The following is a 20405-nucleotide window of genomic DNA, read 5'->3' on the forward strand; positions in this document are numbered from 1 at the left end:
ACTTTCTTTTCACATCAAAAAGTCCATCCCACAGGTGGGATTAACAAACTCTGGGTTTTAACACAATCAATTTGAAAACCAAGCCAATACAGGGGAATCTTTAATTGCCATTACTATCACAGCACCTTTCTAAGTGTCTCAGCACCTACCGTGTTTCCCCGATAACAAGACACTGTCTTATTATTTTTTTTTTGGAAAGAAAAACACCAGAGGGCTTATTTTCAGGGGAGGGTTTATGTTGTCCTGCCTCAGCTCTCCTCCGCGGCACTGCTCTCAATGGCGCCAGCAAGCAAATCACTGGGGAAGAACAGGATGATGCGCTCAGTGCTGCAGCTCTGATTGGATGCGGCGTGCGTTTCACCCTGTTCTTCCCCAGTGATTTGCTTAGCGTGTAGCGCAGGGGATCACCCGCACTACAGTAGCAATCTCAATAGGGCTTATTTTTGGGGGAGGGCTTATTTTAGAGGAATCTTACAGTAAGGGGAGGGCTTATTTTGGGGATAGGTCTTATTATTGGGGAAACACGGTAGCATGTAATATATACAGTAAGGTTTAAAGCGGGGTGGGTGGTAGCAGAAAGTATTGGAGGGTTATATGGGGATAAAAAAAGTAGGCCTCTTCAATCAGTAATCATTATGATTGGGTGGAGATAAGTTGAGAACCTAGAAGATCATTAAATGTATGAAGTGGAGGGGGGAAATACAGATTTATTCACCAAATCTTGGAACTGTAGGACTCTAAGGAGCTCTTCAAAACTAGAAAATGACAGCTTTAGAATAAATAAAAGGATGCTGTAAGCTTATGGAACTCATTCCTTTAAGAGAGAGAATAGGTTGTATGGGGTTAAAAAAAGGAGTTAGATAAATTCTTAGAAAATAGACCTACCTGAAGTCATTAAGGTAAGCTGAGAAAGGCTGCAGGACATCACTAATGTGTGATGTTGAGGTCGAAGAGGCCATTGCATTCCATCACTTAGTGTCCTCAACAGAGAAGGGGGTAAGTGGTAGATTTTCCTTTGGCAATTTTTCTTGTATCTGACCCTTCCTTTCAATTACCACTAAGACCATGCTGGTTCAAGACTTTATTTCCTCAAAATTCAGCTATTACAACATCCTAGCTATTCTTTCTGCCTTCATTCTACCTCTTTAAAATCCATCAAATTAATTATCCTAAAATACTATTTGAATCACACCACCATGTGTCTGACTAGAAACCATCAGTGGTTTCTCACTTCTTACAGAATACAGTCAAAATTCCTTAGCCTGGCATCTAAAGTCCTTCATAATTTGACTTTAAACACATTTGCCTAATTCCCCATTGCTATCCTAAATGAACACTCTTACCACTAAATTTGTCTACTCATTTCCTGGGTATGACTTGTGCTTCCCTCTTTCCAAGCCTCCCCTATTCACTCCTACCCCTTTGCTTCTTTCTCCTATAACCCCTCATCATTTTTTTTTTGTGGCACATTGATTACAAAATATGTATTGCAACTGGAAACTGTGACCAAGGATGAGGACAGATGGGAAATAGGGCAGGCTCTGCCCCCAGGGCCAAACAACCTGCCAGGACACAAGGGTGCCTGTCTTTGATGTATTTTGCCCTCTGGTGGTCATTTGTGGAAGTGCCTGGGGTGGAGGGAGCTGGTTCCCAGTAGAGTGGGAAGGTGGAGGTGGAGCCATAGCCAATCAAGGGTCCCAGGCCAGGCTCAGGGTCTCCTTACACAACCTTATCAGTCACAGGAACTGGGTTCACCTGGGGGCCCCCAGAGGTTCCTGGGGTTTCTTCTTCAGGCTGCTTCTTCCAAGCCTCAGCAGGGGGCTGAGGTGGGGGGGTTGCTGGGTGGCTGCTTGATGGTAACTCCCACTTGGAGTCGTTCCTTGGGCTTCTGCTCAATGGGCCTCCACTCTTCTCCCCGTATTGCAGCCAGGAGATAGATCCCATTTGCAATGGCCCCACAGACCATGCCCAGAATGGTGGCTAATAGCACCCCTGCAGGGACCTGAGAAATCAGGCAGAGGTGCAGGATGGCTCGGATATAGTAGTTCCTAGTCAGAGGCCTGAATGATTTCACACAGTTGTCAGGTACTTCTGACCACAACGCTCCACATGGAGCCCTTTTTCCTCTTGCCCCGGGGGTATTCCAACAGGCAGATAAACATCCCAGCTACAATTGAGTAGGCACCAAACTGCCACCAGATAAACTGCCCAGCTAATGCCACGATGCCACCGGTCAGGAGGATGAGGCCGGACGCCAGAGCCTGCTCATTCACCCACATGGCCCATTCGATCTGCCCCATCACAGCGGGTGGGAGAAGGAGGAGGAGGAGTAGAAGGTGGCAGTGGCACAGCGGAGGGAGCCCCCCTCATCATTTCTTTATCATATCTGTACACTTTAAGGCCCTGCTCAAATCATATTTCTTCTCCCATGCTTTCATGGAGCTCCATTATTTAAGAAATCTTTTCCTCCTTTGAATTCCTGTATTTATTGTCTGTAATCCTCATTTGACACCTAACTTTAACTGTCATAATCTTTAACCTATTCCCCACACATCTTCTCACCACCACCATATGAGTCCCCCAGTCCCACTTCCAGTTCTGGAACCATAATTAAATCAATACTGTCATTATTCCTAGAAAAGTTGTGTCAATCTACTCCTCCAGGCCTCAACTCACCCATCATCCCTATTCATTAGAATGCAAACTCCTTGAAGGCAGGGATAGTCTTCACTTTTATCTTTGCATTCCAGTACTTAGCACAGTAGGTCACCTCAGTGGTTTAGTGGATAGAGTGCCAGGTCTGGCTGAGTTTAAATTTGACCTCAGATACTTATTGGCAGTGGCACCCTAAGCAAATCACTGAACCCTGTTTGTCTCAGTTTCCTCATCTGTAAAATGAGCTGGAGAAGAAAAATGGCAAACCACTCCAGTATCTTTGTCAACTGAACCCCTTTGTCATCAAGAGTTGGACTGAACTACAACAAAAGTAACTAGCACACCAAATTCATTTAAACACTTAGCATTAACTAGTTTTCACAAAGAGAAGAGACATTCTACAGCTGGTTCTAATCTTCAAAGATATAGCAAGAATAAATGTCTCTTGGTCTGTGGGGAGAGTAGGCTTATAACTTATCTCAGTCCTACATAGCAACTCACCAAATTCATGTCCTGGTACAGAATGACTGCCAGATGAATCTTCATCTTAGTTTCTGATGGCCTGGGTCCAGCTCACCACTGTCAAAAGTTTTTCCTTGGTTTGTTTGACATGATTGTACTTGCATGACCTATATCAGATTTCTTGCTGTCTTGGGGGAAGGAGGAGGGGAAGAAGGTAAGAGAAAAATTTAGAACTCAAAATTTTACAAAAATGAATGTCGAAAATTACCTTTATATGAAATTGGAAAAAAAATATTATTAAAGAAAAAATGCTTCTCCTTACTCTTCAGGGCATTGTTACTAGCTGGCTGTAGAACCTGATTTAGTCCATTTCTAGATTCCTGTGACTCACTCTCTTGACCTTTTGAAGCTCACAGGTTCAAAAACTCCATGCTCTTCACCTGGAATGTGAAAAGAAGTAACACAAAGGCCAAGGCCCATTTCTCAGGGCCACATGGCCTCAGAGGAGAAAAAAGTCCAATAGGTCTCCCCTTTTGGTATGATCTTTGTAGTGCACACCTCGAGTGAATGAATCCAAACAAGGAATAGAGCAGCTAAAAGCAAAGCAAAACAAAACAAAAAACTAGGCTGAGAGAATGACATGGTGGAAACCCATGATTGAATTGCCTCCACTGCCCCACTGAATGCCTCTAGAACCAGAGTCTCTTATCACACGGTTAGTAGAATATAACCAGTTAAAAAATGTCTACGTGTATTTTCTTCAAGGCTCTTCTCTTGCATATCACTGCAACTCTCCCAGAAGCAAGCTCCCTAGCTTCTCCATGTAGAAAGATACCATCTGAGGTACTGTGTACCTGCACCAGACATCTGTTACATGTGCTTATCTCCAGTTCAAAAACTTTTGGTGACTCCCTATTGTTTATAGGATAAAATGAAAACTATTTAGTTTAGCATTTAGGGTTCTCCATAATTTGGTTCTAAGCTACCTTTTTAGCCTTATTTCTCTCTTAAATGCATTCTATGAGATAGGCAGTGTGATGTAATAGATAAAGTACTAGGCCGAGATTCAGGAGGAGATGGGTTTGAATCTTACCTTAGAGACCTATTAGCTGGGCATGTCCCATAACTTTTCTGTTCTTTATTTTCATTTGTAAAACAAGGGAGGGGTCTCAATGACCTCTAAAATCCCTTCTAGCTCTACATGAAAGAAAGATATAAATGAAAAAAAAATCTTTTAGCAAAGCAACCCAAAAGAGTTACTGTTTCATTCATTCATTTAATCTGATGCTTAGGATATGGTCTTCTTGCCTGTATTTCCAAGTAGATGGGAGCCTCGTGGGTGGAGTGTGTTTTCAAAGCTTTCTAAATGTAACACATTGTTTCACATCTGACAATGACCTTATAAAATAAAGTGGTCATATTTCATATAACAATAATGATAATAATTGACATTTACATGCCATACATAGCATTTTAAACCTTGCATAGTACTCCACATATATTTTCTCTTTTGACCAGGAGTGATGACCAAGACTGGGGAGCCAATTAATTTTTTAAATTCACTTCTAATTCCTTCCTTATGTTTTTTTTCCCCCAATCACTTCATCCCATAGCACCATAACACAGTATTCTTTCTCCTCTCCTTTCCTCTCCCTCCTTCCTCTCAACTATAGCTTTTATTCTTTCTATAAGACATTTATTATTTATCTACTTCATGATAAGGCTCCTTTCCTTGTAATGAGCATACACCTTGTTTGGCTGTTTAGACTATAAGCATAAGAATCTTTGTATCTCCTGAAGTCTTAGCTTAGGACTGAGCATTTAGCAATCAATCAATCAACTGGCCAATTAACAAACATTTATTTAAAGTACCTACTATCTGACTGTTAAGCACTTTGCATACAAAGACAAAAGTGGGATTGTCCCTATAAAGTCCAGGGGTTCTTAACCTGGGTTCTAGGGACTCCAAGGTGCTGTGAGATTTCAGAAGGTAAAATACATTTTTTATTTTCAGTAACTTCCAACTGAAAATTAGCATTACCTTTAATTATTTAAAAACATTATTCTGAGGAGTCCATAGGTTTCAGCAGACTGTCAAAGAGTTCCATGCCACCGAAAACATTAAGAATTTCTAATAGGGGGGAAATAGTATGTTTACAGACATAGATACACAGGGTGGAGGTGCATATTACCTTCAGTAGTAATGCTTAATCTGGCACACCTGGTTCAAAATATTGGCACATGATTGTTCACAGATAAGTACAGACTAGGTAAATTTAAAAGGAAATACACAATGATGGCAGGAATAATATTTTTTCCTTTCTTTCTATGCTCAGCTCTTCCTATAGTTCTGGGCACTTACATAGTAAGTGCTTAATAAATGATTCTTGATTGATTGACAGACTAATGTGGAGGGGTGCCAAAATGACAGGAGAAATCAGGAAAGATCTCTTAAAGGACACAGCACTTGAGCTGACACTCGCCTAGAGTCAAGGGTTCCAAAAAAGAGGAGTTAGGGAAAGATAGCATCCTGAGAATAGAGAAGCTGAGCTCTCAGCAACTATTTCTTGACTTATGATTTGGTGGGCAAGGAGCAGAGGCAAGGTTAAGACTGAAGTGGAAAAAGAAGAGAAAGGAACAAGACACTAAGCAGACCCTTAACACTTGGGAGGGAGGGCCTTTGGTGTATCCTGTGGCTCCAAGTTCCTACAGACCTTTCTTCCTCTTCTATTTTAGATTTTATAATTGTGTTTTATTTTTACATTACATTTACAGATTCTCTCCCCTCCCCTCCCCTGCCCATAGGTTTTGGTTTTTTGTTTCTTTCCGTCTCCCTGCTCTTCCCACTAGCAGTGTGATTAGCTATCTTTCAAATAGGTTGTTTCCCGCAGGAACCAGATGTGGGTCCAAATTCTCAGATTGCTGGTTACTCACCATCTCAGCTGATCTGGGTGCCTGGTCACCTGATATAGTTATCTCCTTTCTTGGGTTCTCAAAACTTTTGAGATGTTAATAGCAGCTGATCTTGTGTCTCTCCTCACTGATCAAAGTTTCTGGACTGGGCCTAGGTCAGGCTAATCCCTTGGTAGTTTTGGATTGATATTGGATCAAAATGAGAAATTTGTAAATCATTCAATAATTAACAAAAAAGATTCTCTTATTTGCATAGTATATTGGACAAAAAGTTTTGGAACTTGAGTCAGAAGATCTCAGTTTGAATCCTGAATACTGACACTAGTTTTATAAATTTGGGGAAATTGCTTAGTTTTTCCTGACTTCGGTTTCCTCATTTATAAAATGTACATAGTAACCATTGTACTGTTTTCCAATAGGGTTTTTGTGAAGAAAATGTTTTGTAAACTTTACAATGCTATATGAGTGTGAATGATTGCGATGTCATTGTGGGACTATAACCTCTCAAGAAAGAAGCTGCAGATTCCCTTTTTGGGTGCTTTAATAAGATGCAAAGTATCTAGCAACTTAAAAACAAATAACAGTCTATTATTAAATCTCCTGGCCTTGTATAGTATAGGTACTTCCTCTATAGATGCAAGTGATTTATTATAAAATACTCTGGATTTGTAGTCAGAGGATCTCAGTTCAAATTCCATTTCTGCTATTTACTACCTGTATAACCTTAGACAAGTCACTTCTTGCTGCATTTCCTCATTTTCCTCTTCGGCAAAATGAAGGGACTAGACTACATTATATCTTACAACTTTAAATCACTATCCAGTGAATTTTCAATTCACTAAGTATTAAATGCCTAGTCTGGAAAGACAAAGACAAAATCCATAAATCCTGCCCTCAAGAAGCTTACTTTCTACTGGCTCTAGGAAGGGACACCTCTCTCTTCTCCACTCATTGGAAGAATCTTATTTCCATTCCAAGATGATTGTGTGTTTTTTTTTTTAGTAGCCTCATTAACCTTTTCTTTTGACATCACATGTTTACATCATCTTGGCCCTCAGGTCCCCTTTATGGATTCTCTGGACAATGCATACTTCTCAGATCACTACACAGATTGTTACAATTTTGAAAAATCCTGATAGCACTCAATTATGCTATTGAATTTTCACTTGAATGAGCTGTGATTATTTTGAGATATGGTGTGTATAAACAGAAATACTAGGTATTGGTTACCAGAAGTTTGATTTGTTCTGTTTTACAGGTTAACCATGTCATAATACTTTCATACCATTGTATCTATGGCTTTATGGTGAGCTACTGACATGTTAGCAAGAAATGAGTCTTTAAAGAAGGTGAACAATATAGTTAATTGAAGGAGGCAAAAATGTAGCTTCATATTTTCAATAGGAGGCCATATAATTAAACATCTGAGGTACTTTATTTGTTTTAGAAAGTGTCAGGGGGTATGTAATACCAAAGGTGGCAGCTGTATTTAGTAGTGGCATGGAGGAGAGAGAGACAGATAGACAGAGAGACAGACAACAGACACAGAGACAGAGAGACACATACACAGAGAAGTAAATACTAGGAAAGGAATATAAATTTGAAAATGTCAGCAGTTTTAGAAAATGGTTAATGGCTCTACAAGGTTTATGGGAAAAGAGAATTTGTACAAGGGAAAAGCGAAGAAGGATACTAACTGAATCAGAGTAATATAAAAAAAGTTGAGCCATACTTTGCTCCTTTATAAACATACTACTCAGGCACCACAGTCAGTTTTACACACAGTTTACTGACTACAAATTGTAATAGACTTTGATCTGGGAATTCTTGGGTATAATCAAGGCTATATGAGTGTATGAGGGGGGGAAGAACTGTTACATTGGTTCTGTCTCTACTGCAAACCAAATAAGAGGAATCAAGCTCATATAGCTACTGAGGGATGCACATTAAATGCAGTGACCTTTGTTACACTGACATGAATAGAAGTAGTATAAGAGAAGCTGTGACCTACTTATCTCTGATACTTTTTTGAAAATAGGAATGGTTCCCATCATTTTGGGATGTTTCAGGTAGAAGGAAGAAGAATGGAAGAGACGATCTTTCTCAATTTCTTCTCACCTGAGAAGAATCTACTATTCTCTCTAGAATGATCATCATAGCTGGTTAATACAAGAGAAGATTCATAAAATTACCTTTTTCCAATTGCTTCAGGGTTGACAAAATTAACACCCTGCTGCCAACCCATTTATTTCAATCATACTTTTGTAGGTAATATCAAAAAGTCATCCTAGGTAAAAGTAACAACAACAAAAAACCCAATTTGTTCCTCATTAAATGTTAGAAAAGCCCAAGATAAACCTATTTAAAATTGATCTGATAAGCTGCAGAACTCTGATGGGCTGATGTGTTTTCCTGGGCTAATGGTCTTCAGCTAATATTTATCCATTGCTTTGAGTAACCATTAATCTCCTGTGTTGAGAAACTCCACAAATGCAATTTCTAGAGCATTTAACCTTTCTGCATTTGCTGTCTCTTGAGTTTGGGTGACTCAGATGTGGTGTATACTCAATTTCATTTAGTTTCCGTGCTTCCCAATTGCCAAGATAATAGCACCAAGACCATTTAAAATTAGTCTTTTCTTCTTCCCAGTGTAGCGATATGTTCCCGAAGTGTAATGAAGTTAAATCCACTTTGCTTCCCCACACTTACACTCTTATCCATTACCACCTTCCCTTTCCCTGCAACATGTTCCAGGTCATTTTTCTTCCCCCTAATTTGACATCAGGAACGGCCACAAAGGAAATAGCTGAGTAGCGTAAATGCCTTTCTAATGATTTCCAGAGCTCTACTACTAGCTTAATAATACTAATGTCTTCAGATCAATCTTTAGTGCTTAAAAAAAAGTTGAAAAATTTCCACAAACTTCCTTAAATATGCCACCACTCCAGTTTGTCTTTTCACCTGAGGGCATCTATTCCCACCTTTATGCCCCCCTCTCTCCCTTCAGTTCCAGGTATGACAAGTAAAGGCTTTTGAAAAAATGACCACAGTTCGAACAAAGCCTGTTGTTGCAGGTAATTGTTGAAATATCAAGGGTATTGCGTCCTCCATTACTTAAGCTTTCATTTGTGGCTTTCATGGTTTTGAGGAATGTTTATGGCTGACAGTCCTTTCTTTACGGCTCTATCCTTCAAGCTCCGGCTGATACCGCTGAGAATGACCGCTTGAGTGACTGATAAAATGTCAAGATGCCATTATTTCCAGGAGAGTGTTTGGGAGCAATAAGATCTGTTTCAATTTATCTCATCCACCTGAATTTAAGTCTTCAGGTTTAACTTCGTTGGCTCACTACCACCAAATTGTATCCAGCTTTCTAGAGAGCAGCCATAATGCAGTTCAGAGCGGGTTATAATGACGGGTGCACCATGTCATTCCTGCTGTATTTCACCGCACACATTGGTGCAATATTTTGGACTTAATTAATAATCTCCAGGAACCTCAGTTTATGGATGGCAATAACCATATTTTAGAATGTGTGAAATACCGCAACAAAAATCCAATTCATAAGGCAGATGGCAAAGCCTAGTTTGTGGGACCACAAAACAGGAAGATTTACAGTGAGTTTCAGAACTCTTCAACTGGAATTCGGCCCTTGCCAAAACCCTGTTATTTCACTAGAGGGTAACAATCTGTGAGGGTCATTATTGTCCTCATAAAAAGTGAGATTAAAAAAGTAGTCAAATGAAATGAATAAATCGTCAAGGCTTTCTTGTAAAATAGAAGGGAAGTCATCTAAAAGGCATGATTTCCAAATATATATTTTAGAATTAATCTTCAGGATTCAGTTTTCAATTTGGAATTTATTTAAAGTAATCATTCTTTAAGGAAATGGAGACCACCTGGTTCAATTTTTGAATATGGGGCACGTAAGAAAATACATTATTAGCACATGCATACTCTCACTCATTCATACCTGTGCACCTGTTCATGTACATACACAGACAACCATTCATCCTTTCAGAGCTCAGGAAACAATCTGGTTTTGACAAACTATGATTGAAATGGAAGGCTAAAGGATAGTATGCAAATAATGCCAGTGATGCTTTGTTTCTGAATTTCTATATTAGGTGCTGCCACAACAAGTAGCTTTTAACAAAATTGCTAAGCAGCTGTGAGACAAGTCAGATTCTCTGGGACTGATAGGGAAAGTTACAATGCTGAAATCTGACCACATGTAGGATTGTATACCATCTAATTTTGCTGTGTATTGCATGTTTAAGATGGAGGAAATTGCATAATAGAATTGGTAAGAAAATTTACAATGTGCTTCGGACATCATTGGGAATTAATACTTCACACAGGATTTATCTAAGTAAATATTTTTCATTGAAAGAACTTTATACAGCAGTTATCTCCTCTAGTATATTTCTGTTATAGAATAGCAAATTGCAGCCTGGTTTTCAAGGAAAAAAAAAGATCAGTTCCTTTTCCAATTATTGGCTTAAAAGAAGGTGAACAAAGATAACAGTTATCATGAGATTTTTCTATTAATCAAGTGTTTCACTGGACACTCTGAAAATTGTTTGTCCATATCAATATTCTTGCAGTAAACTGCTCACACTAATTCATAGACTGTTATAATTCTTGTTCAGATGTGGTAAGTTGAGGTAATGCTTCTTGATGTCAGTGATCTCAACATACTGTGGAAATAGTGAGAAATGGACACTCACAACTCTGTCTCCAAACCACTGGAAGGCTAAAACAGTTTTCCATTTAGGCTGGGGAAAAATTCTCAGAAAGAAAAATATTAATCTAACCTGCATATAAGTTTCAAAAAGCACTTGTCTGAAGACATTTAAATCTGGGTTGCTGAATTTATGCTGACCTTGCCCATATTTGCAAATGACCCTTCTCCCTTCTAGGTCATCCTCACTTTTCCATTCCTCCTCTGATCCCTTGGCAGAAAAAAAACATCACCAATAGCACAAGGTAATGCAGAGAATACTGATCTGGGCAACAGGAGAAATGGATTTTGGTTCTGGTTCTGCCACTTCCTTGCTGTGTGATCTTAGAAATGACACCACCTCTCTGGGTCTTAGCTACCTCATATGTAAATGAATGGGATTATTAGTTTATTTTCCTAATACACTGTGAAGGAAATTTTTTGTAACCATTAAAATATTGTATAAATATGTCATTTATTTAAAAAAAATTAATGAATATTTCCTTTCTCTCCATTTCACCTCAACCTTCCACAAGGGGAAAAAAAAGGCCCTTGTAACAGATATATAGAGTTTTAGTACCAATTTTTCACCAATTATTCTCAGGAATTGGGAAAGAAAAAATCCTAACAAATATACAGAATCAAACAAGATAAATTCCCTTATTGGCTATTTGGAAAAAAAATGCATATCTTATCTTGCATACTTAATTTATGACATCTTAGTCAGGAGATGGGTAGCATTCTTCATCAGTGGTCCTCTTGAATCATGCTTGATCATTGCATAGATAAGAATTTTAAAACCTAATTTATTTTTCATTTTTACAGTATTATTAAATTATAAATTGTTTTCCTGGTTCTTATCACTTCACTTTGTATCAGTTCATGCAATTCTTCCCAGGTTTCTCTGAAATCAACCCCTGTTTTTTTTTTTTTTTGGATAGCACAATATTCTATTACATTAATATACCATAATTTGTTCAGCCATTTCCCAATTAATAGACATCCCTTTAATTTCTAGTTCTTTGGTGAGACAGAAAGAGCTGCTATGAATATTTTGGTACAGATAAGATCTTGTCTTCTTTCTTCAATATCTTTGGATACATATGCATAATGCTTACATATGCATTATTGTTATTATTATTTTATGAACAAACTGCTATAAATACATCTAAAACACCTCATCCTCCTTAGTTATGGATTTCCATAAAAATAATACTAAAATAATGTGGGAACAAAATACCCTCCATTTCTTGGAGGTTTACTATCTGATTTTCATTAGGTCCTATGCAAATGAACCAATTTTGTTTGCATCATCACAAAGGGGCCTAAGGAACAGAAGTACAAGGTAGTATTAATTTAAGCTCTCCCTACAAAAAAGAACCTGTTGACAAGTCTCTGTAATACATCCACCTCTCTAAGTCTTTTATCCAATTTGTTGTTTTGACCATGGACCATTTTGTAACCAGGTACATTGGTGTCCTCCCAAACTTTAACTTCGAGACTCCTAAGAAGAGGAAATAATAGCTCATTTCATTAGTGACAAAGGGGAATCAGCCAAAGAAGAGAGAGAAAGGCAAAGGAACTGGCAGCAAGAATGTCTGTTATGAAGTTAACAATATTTCCTTTCTAGACATCACTATCACTCTGAGACAAAGTTACTTAAAAGTTGAAAACCCATTGGAGAATTTTGTTTTCTTTTGGAGATGAAACAGTCCTGAGGAAAAATTCATTGCTTGTATTTTCCTTTTAATTGTCCTTTAATTCCTAAGTTGCACTCTAATTCATTTTGTTTTAAAGTTTTCAGCATCTTGCTTCATACCAAAAACCTTGGAGAAGGCAATTCTATTTATTGATTTTATAGACTAATTCCACTATCTCATTGCAATATAATTCAATTCAAACAGTTTGGTATGGTAGATGGGGTACTGGACCTAGAGTCAGGAAGACATAGTTTCCAATCCCACTTCAGATACTTACTAGCTTTAAGCTAGTATTTGCTGGGAAAATCACTTAACTTCTCTCTTCCTCATTTTTCACATCAATAAAACAAGAGTTTTGAATTCATTAACTTCTAAAATCCCTTCCAGCTTTAAATCTAAAACTAAACCTAAGGTATTATTAAGGTAGCATTTTACCAAAAGTGATTTCATGTCAGAAGTTGTGTATAGGAACATGTGTAAGCAGAAAAGGAGATGGGACTAGTCTGAGCAGTAATGAAGCATAACTAATAGACCACTTGAATGTTGCACTAGCATCCATGTAATATTATCAGAATGAGCAGAAGGTCTCCACACATTGGATAGATCCTTTTAGAAGATTTATGGAAACCCAATGGCCAGAACCATAGAGGGTAAGAAAGCATGCCAACATGTATCTCAGCTGGTGGAGGAAGTACTTATACCAAAGAGGTCCATCATCTTTTGAGGTAATGAATTTTTTTTTCCTGTGAAAGGCATCATGTACATCAGGAAATGGTGAAAATTATATGAAGAACTGAGAAAAACTTGGTAAGACTTGTCTGAACCCAGGCAGCATAAAATGAATAGAACTGAGAGAACAAGCTAGATGTATGTCATAGAGAACAGTGGTGAAGGACATAAATCAATAGGCAATCAATGATCCCCTCTAAACAATGCAGAGTCTAATCATGTCTTCAATGGAATGTTGGTGAAGTTTGCCTCCCTATTCTTTTTTTTTTTTTTAAGTAATCAGGGTTAAGTAACTTGCTCAAGGTTACAGGGCCAGTTATTTTTGGGTGTGGTGCTGAGTGTCTGAGCCCGGGATTCGATCTCCAGGTCATCCCGACACTGGAGCCGGTGCTCTTACTCGTTGTGCTATCTGGCTGCCCCTGCCTCCCTATTCTTAATAGAGAAGTGGTACAGTTAGACATACATTATTAGACGTGGCTTGGTTGATTAATTTTTTTTCTATTTGTGCAAAAGAAGAGTTCTTTTAGGGTGACCAAATTTTTTTTTTTTAAGAATACCAACAGAGTATTCAATTCACCAAGCAAATAAAGAAAAGCAAAGGGTGGGGAGTAAAATTGTTTTTCCTTCAGTGACAGAAAATCTAGAAAGATTTCCTTTGGGAAAGAATAAGCCTTCCCTGCCAAATTAGAAGACAGATGGCCATTCATTTACATTATTTTTTTTTTTTTACTGCTAAACTGCAATCTCCATAAGAGAAGAGACTATACCTTATCTAATGTAAAACAACATCAACAATAAAGCAACTAAACTCTCTTCTAGGGACTTAAATAGTACTTTTCACACACCAGAAGGTTAATAAATGTTTGTCATTGAATTGAGTTGAAATCTTCCCAATATTTTCATAATCCCCTATTCACTTTCCATTTCACTAATGAATCTCTTTTTCTTGCCTAAAATCCAAAAGACTTTTCCCATTGTTTTTCTATCATTTATGTTTATATATTTTTATATAATCACAGATTTACACCTGGAAAGGATGCTCTTATATTACAGATTAACCCAAAAGTATAAGGTCAATGTCTAACAACATCCAGTTAGTAATTGGCATTATTAGTATTCAAATTCAGGGTCTTTGACTCTTAATCCAGAGATCCTTCCACTGTACCTCATTGAAATGTATCTTCTTGATAACTTGGTTTGTGTTAATACTACCTATCTTTGATTCATTGAATATTAATTCAATATATAAGAAACACCTACTAGGTACAAGTCCTTGTACATTGCAGGAGAGACAAAGGTAAGTAAGACATGGTCCTTCAAACTGGTTGAGGATAAATAGGTTAAAAAAATCAGAACCAAAGAATCTTGGTACTAAATGCTATTTTTTGCTGAATGGTACTCACTGGGTAAGGATGAGTTTCTAGCCCATGGCTTCCAATCATGAGTTGCTATAGATTACATCTTATTTTATTTTATTTTTTTTGTTTTGCTTTGTTTTGACTTCATGTAACAGTTGTCCAGCTATGTTGGCAGCAAATAAAATTAAAACAAAAACAAAATTTATTCCCAACTGGTATTCTATATGTCAGACCACTAGTTAATCCAGACCTGGGCATATCAGACATAAACAGAGAAATGCGTATATGCCGTCTTGTTTGCCTTCCATGAAGGAAAAATACCAGCAAAGTACAACAACTTGTATAGAAGGGATACATTGATCACTGGGGTCCTAGGCTGACTTAGTGCAATGACGGTCTCTCTTATTCTTTCTTACTTTTCTTATATACTCTATTGCTTAGCATCAGCAGAGAAGAACACCAGCAATGTTTGGTTGCTAGTCCTCTTCTTGATTACACCAGATAATCTAGCCCCATTGGCACAAAAAGACACTGGTTGCAACTGCCTCCTTCTTCATCCTCGTGGCTCAGCTACATTCACCCTGTTGTTAACATGTTACAACAACAAGAGTGTTGAGGTTTAAGGTTTAGTGGTGTGCGAGACCCCAAAATACCAACACGCCTGGGTCTTGCAGAATGAATTCGACTCAGGTCTTCTCTCAGCCAAAGTAAAGCAAAGTTTATTAAAGATTTGCCATAATGGGTAGACTCTTAAGGAACCTAAGTATCTGTGATATTTGTACTGCACAAAGGGGCCAGAATAATCTGACACAGAGTGAGTCTACACTAGATAATTCTCGGCCACCTCATGGAGGTAAGATGGAGCTTATAAGAGGGTGGCTAGGTGGCACAGTGAATACAGGACCAGGCCTGGAGTCAGGAGGACCTTAGTTCAAGTTGGCCTCAGACAATAGCCATGAAACCTTGGGCAAATCACAACTGCCTTCCAAAAAGCAAAAAAAAAAAAAAAAAGATGGAGCTTATATACAGAAAGATTGTGGGAGGGTTCTAGGAGTGGTCTAGAGTAGGAGTTTGGGGAAGGTCTTCAGGAGGAGTCAAATGAGGTCAGACTCCAGTAACAAGATTAAGGGTGGGAAATAGCTGGAGGCTACCTGGAGATGACAGACAATGGAGGGCTAGGCTAGTTTAAGGATAACAGATTTGGGTATAGATAATTTGGGAGGATTAAAGGTAGAAAGTAGCTGGACAATGGAGGGCTAGGCTAGTAACAGAAATTTGGGTCTAGTAATAATGAAAGGCTTATGGCCTTAAGCAAATTCCTCATCAAGTGGGAAGATTCAAGGAGAATTCAAGGGGGTTCCCAGAGCCTGTACCCCATCAAAGAGGAAGCCAGGATACAGGTATGTAGTAAGTGAAGAGCAATCATGCATAGGATGTTTGCTTGTATCTGGGACCATATTCATCAGATATTCCTCTTACCCTCTTCCAATCAGAAAAGGTCACTGCAGAGTATATGACACTGGGCTGCAATATTCTGGGGCTCAACACAATCAGATTCTATCCACAAATAGACTTGTCCAGAGGTCCCCTCTATTAATGGGGACCATATTTTTCATTTTATCTTTTCATTGGACATCCTCCATGGCAGTAGAAAACACTTTGGTGAGCATGTCTCCCTGTTCTATACCTTCCTTGATATTAATAATCAGAATTTCTTCTAACAAAGCTTTCTCAACTATATCAATTTTTTATGATCTTGACATGTGCATGGAAGTTATGTTGCAGCCTCCTAAATGACATCCATCAACATCCAAAAGAGTTTGGATTTATCTGAACACACCAGGGGAATGTGTGTATGTATGTATGGGTGGGACATAGTTGTATGTGTTTGGGGGAACAGGAACAAGTGAATAAAGAAATGCCCAGACTATGGTATACAGTTAACAGATAAATCCATAGAGGTGATTCACCAAGTACCAAGTTCACCAAGCAGATGGACAACAAACTGGGCTCCAGATTATATAGGAGAAAAAGAATAGGCTGGATTTTTTCTGGAAAATTTTGCAGTGTTTTCAATTCAATTCACCAACCATTTGTTAATCACCTATTATATGCAAAGGCACCTTGCTAGGTTCCAGTCATATAAAGACAAATACCAAGTAGTCCTTGCCCTCAAGGAGCTTACATTTTACTGGATGGATACAGCAGGGGAGAAAGGTAAGGAAATGCAATGCATTTTTAGAAGGAAAAAAACACTTAGAAGGGGGCGGGGAGAGGTATTTAGAAAAGGCCTCCTGCAGGACATGACATCTGAACTATGTCTTGGAGGAAACTAAGGATCCAAGGAAGAAGTGATAAAGAGGGAGTCCATTCTTGGCATACAGTACATCCTGGGCAAAGGCATGGGAATAGGAGATGATGACTTGAGTTCATTTAAAAGAATAGTTAGGTCAAATTGTACAGAGTGGGTGTAATAGTAATGAAATTTTAGGATCCTTTTGTATTGCTAAGCTGACAGGTACTTAGCATCTAGTTTCAAATTAAGTTTTTGTTAAAGAAACAGAAGGTATGAACCCCTGTTGCTGACATAACAGGAAGGGGCTGAGCAGGGAGGAGAAATACTGTATATGAGGAAAAACTCCAGCTGGGAAATTCAGAACTTCTTGGGATGAGCACCTGAAGGCTGGACTGCTGCTGCTGGGCTGGAACTTCTGTGGAGAAAGTGATTTTGATTTTGAGAACAAAGCTGCTGAGGACTCCTGAGGGCCATCTGGAGCTTCAGAAAACTAAGGAAGCATGACTGTGTTGCTGGTATTTTGTACAAATGTTGTTGTGGCTTTGCTAATGTGCATGAATGTTCTTGTAGCTTTTGTTGAGCCTTGTTTTCCCAGGAACAGAGACTGTGGGGGATTTAGGATGGACTGGACACTGTGAACTTCAATACAGAGCAGGAGCTGCACAGAGAGCTGGACAAGGATTTGGCAACTGTCTACTTTTGAACTCAGGTGTCAGTTGGTTAGATTTGGGTAGGAGCTAGGACCATGTGCCTCGACTCAAGATGAAAAGACCTGTCCATGGATACTGAGTAGTGATGAAATTGTGATTTACTTGTGATCAAGGGGTGGATGGTCTGTGCATTTTCCAATAGCCCTTAAGAGGGTACTGAGTAGTGACTGATGATTGAATAGTGACTGATTTGTAACTTAGTGTGCAACATAGCTGGAGGACTTTGACCTTTTGTACTTTATGATTGAATGATCGAGTTACTAAGTGATTGATTGACTAAATGATTGTACTTTGTTCAAAACCATGTGACCACTTTGATGAAAACTATGTGGCCGTTTTAGTGCTAAGTTGTTGAGTTAGTATGAAATGGTGAATGCTGTATTTTGATTTTCTGTGATAAGTTGTAATATTATAAATGATGTACCTTGATTTTCTGTAAATGTTTTGCTCTGATTTGTTACTGAATAAATTGAGTGTTCTCTATACTATGTAATCAGAACCTTGAAAGCTGTTCACAGCAGCCGTCCTCAGGAAAGCTGCTTGTGCTTGGCTTTACAGTGGGAAGAGTGAAGTCTGGTAAGGTAGGTGGGATCCAGATTATGGAGGCATTTGATTGGCAGGTCAAGTTTGTATTTTATCCTAGAGAAAATAGGGAAAGACTGAAGGGTGTTTTTTTAGTAGGATAGTGGCATGATCAGATCTGTGTCCTTTTGTTTGTTGTTGTTGTTGTATGTATAACTTTATTGGGTAAGAGAACTCCCAGTGAAGGAACTCCTTCAATCAATACGAATTGGCAAGCACTCTTTAATTGATGCTGTAGCCAGATATTCAGACCCACTTCTCTGTAGTCAGGAAAAAGCTCTGAAACATAATGTGAATTTTGATCATTGTAGTCCAAAGGAGACAGCGTTGTTTTCTTCTTACTCTGGGAGAGATGGAAAAAGAGTCTTCTACCAGTGAGAAAGCCTCTTCCTGTTGGGTGTGTATGGACTCTTAGAGGAGATACTGGTGGCAGATTCTTAGAGTAAATGTGGCAACAGTTGCTAGGGAGAGAGGGAGAAAGGGCAAGCAAAAAGTCTTTTAAGGCCTTTTGTAACATGATTTTGGGGCTTAGAGCCCAGGCACTACAGGCTTGGCTCTAATTACCAAAGCCCAGATCTGCTTATTTATACACACACTGATAGGTGTGGCAGAAACACACTAAAGCATGCTGAACTGTTCTTGCTGCTTGAGATCTGTGAAAAACCAGTGAAGTGTCTAACCTTCCTTGTGAAGCTGGCCTGTTTCTTGTCCCTGGTGAGGGATAGAGTGGAAGCCCTGACCTAGGTCTCTCCCTACCTATCCTTTCTGGAACTCCCCATGGCTAAGGGAGGAATTGGCCAGGGGGAAGTGAACATGCCCAAATTACAGAGGTAGAAGTGAGAAGTCTTTTACCTTAAACCTGTATGGTTAGACTTTTACCTTAAACCCAGAGAAGGTCATCTGCTGGTATTAATAGCCTGAGATAATTTGCTCTTGGTCAAATAGCCAGTAGGTGTCCGAGTCACACCTGAACACAGGGCCTCCTTACTCCCAGGTCAGCTATCTAACTAGGCCATACTGCCTCATTTATTAATTTGGTACCTGAATGAAAGATGGATTATAGAGGATGAGAGACAAGGATTAGGGAGACCAATTAAAGTACAATCACCCCAGTTTCTCCTTGAAACAAAAGCCAATACATTTAATATTTAATTCTTTTGTTCATGATATTTAACTGCAAATCATGCAATATACAATCTCTGAAGAATCCAAATTATCAGTTTCCACAAAGAAACTGAGAATCACAAGGTAGTTGTAAATAGAATGCAACATTAATGATGAATTGTTCACAAGAAACATTGTAAGCCATATTATCAAATATATATATATATCCACATATACATACATGTATATTTATATATGCATATACATATGCATGTATGCACATATACACATGTGTATATAGACATGTACATACACACACATATGGAGAGAGAGCACACCAGGGACAACAGCTCACATTCTGCACTTTTTCTTGGTTTTCAGTGGTTTCAGTCATATCTGACTCTTCATGACCCTATTTGGGGTTTTCTTGGCAAAGATACTGAATTGGTTTGTAATTTCCTTCTCCAGCTCATTTTACAGATGAAAAAACTGAGTCAAACAGAATTAAGTGACTTTCCAGGGCCACACAGCTAGGAAGCATCTGAGGCCAGATTTGAACTCAGGAAGAGGAGTCTTCCTGACTCCAGACCAGGCACTCTATTCACTGTGTCACCTAGCAATCTGCACTAGCACTGGTATAATATTAAAAGATGTAGAGGAAGGTCTGTGATAGTAATGGCAATTAAAGATTCCCCTGTATTGGCTTGGTTTTCAAATTGATTGTGTTAAAACCCAGAGCTTGTTAATCCCACCTGTGGGATGGACTTTTTGATGTGAAAAGAAAGTCCTGAACTGGGAGGAGCTGGTGACGTAGATTTGGAGAGACAAGAGAGAGGCGGAAGATCTTTTTGGAAGCAGCACCTCGTGGAGAGTGAGAGACTAAGAGAATTGCTGGTGGCCGCTTGAATTGCCCTGGACTTTTGAGACCTGCCCCCTGAGCTGCCAAGGACTGAGGAGACATGGCTGTTTTGCTGATACTTTGTCTGTCTGTTTTGATGTTGTTTTGCCAGATTTGTCCACTGGTGAAAGACAGTCCTTTTGTTGAAGAAGTCCTGGAACCTGGCTGTTCACTAAGAAGCCCTGAGACTGTCCTGCAGACAGAGAGTGAATACTGTCCACTGGTGAGGGACAGTGCTGTTGTTGCAGGGGTCTGGAGACTGTCCTGCAGACAGA

General features: G+C 38.9%; 1 pseudogene; it reads right to left on the reverse strand.

Annotated features, from left to right (window-relative positions):
- Positions 1-1451: 1451 nt before the first annotated feature.
- On the reverse strand, positions 1452-2342 carry LOC138153624 (cytochrome b-245 light chain-like; annotated as a pseudogene).
- Positions 2343-20405: the final 18063 nt, after the last annotated feature.

The sequence above is a fragment of the Petaurus breviceps genome, unplaced genomic scaffold, assembly GCF_028583685.1.
Source record: "Petaurus breviceps papuanus isolate PSGF00001 unplaced genomic scaffold, PetGlider_PUasm1.0 151, whole genome shotgun sequence".
Classification (NCBI taxonomy): Eukaryota; Metazoa; Chordata; class Mammalia; order Diprotodontia; family Petauridae; genus Petaurus; species Petaurus breviceps.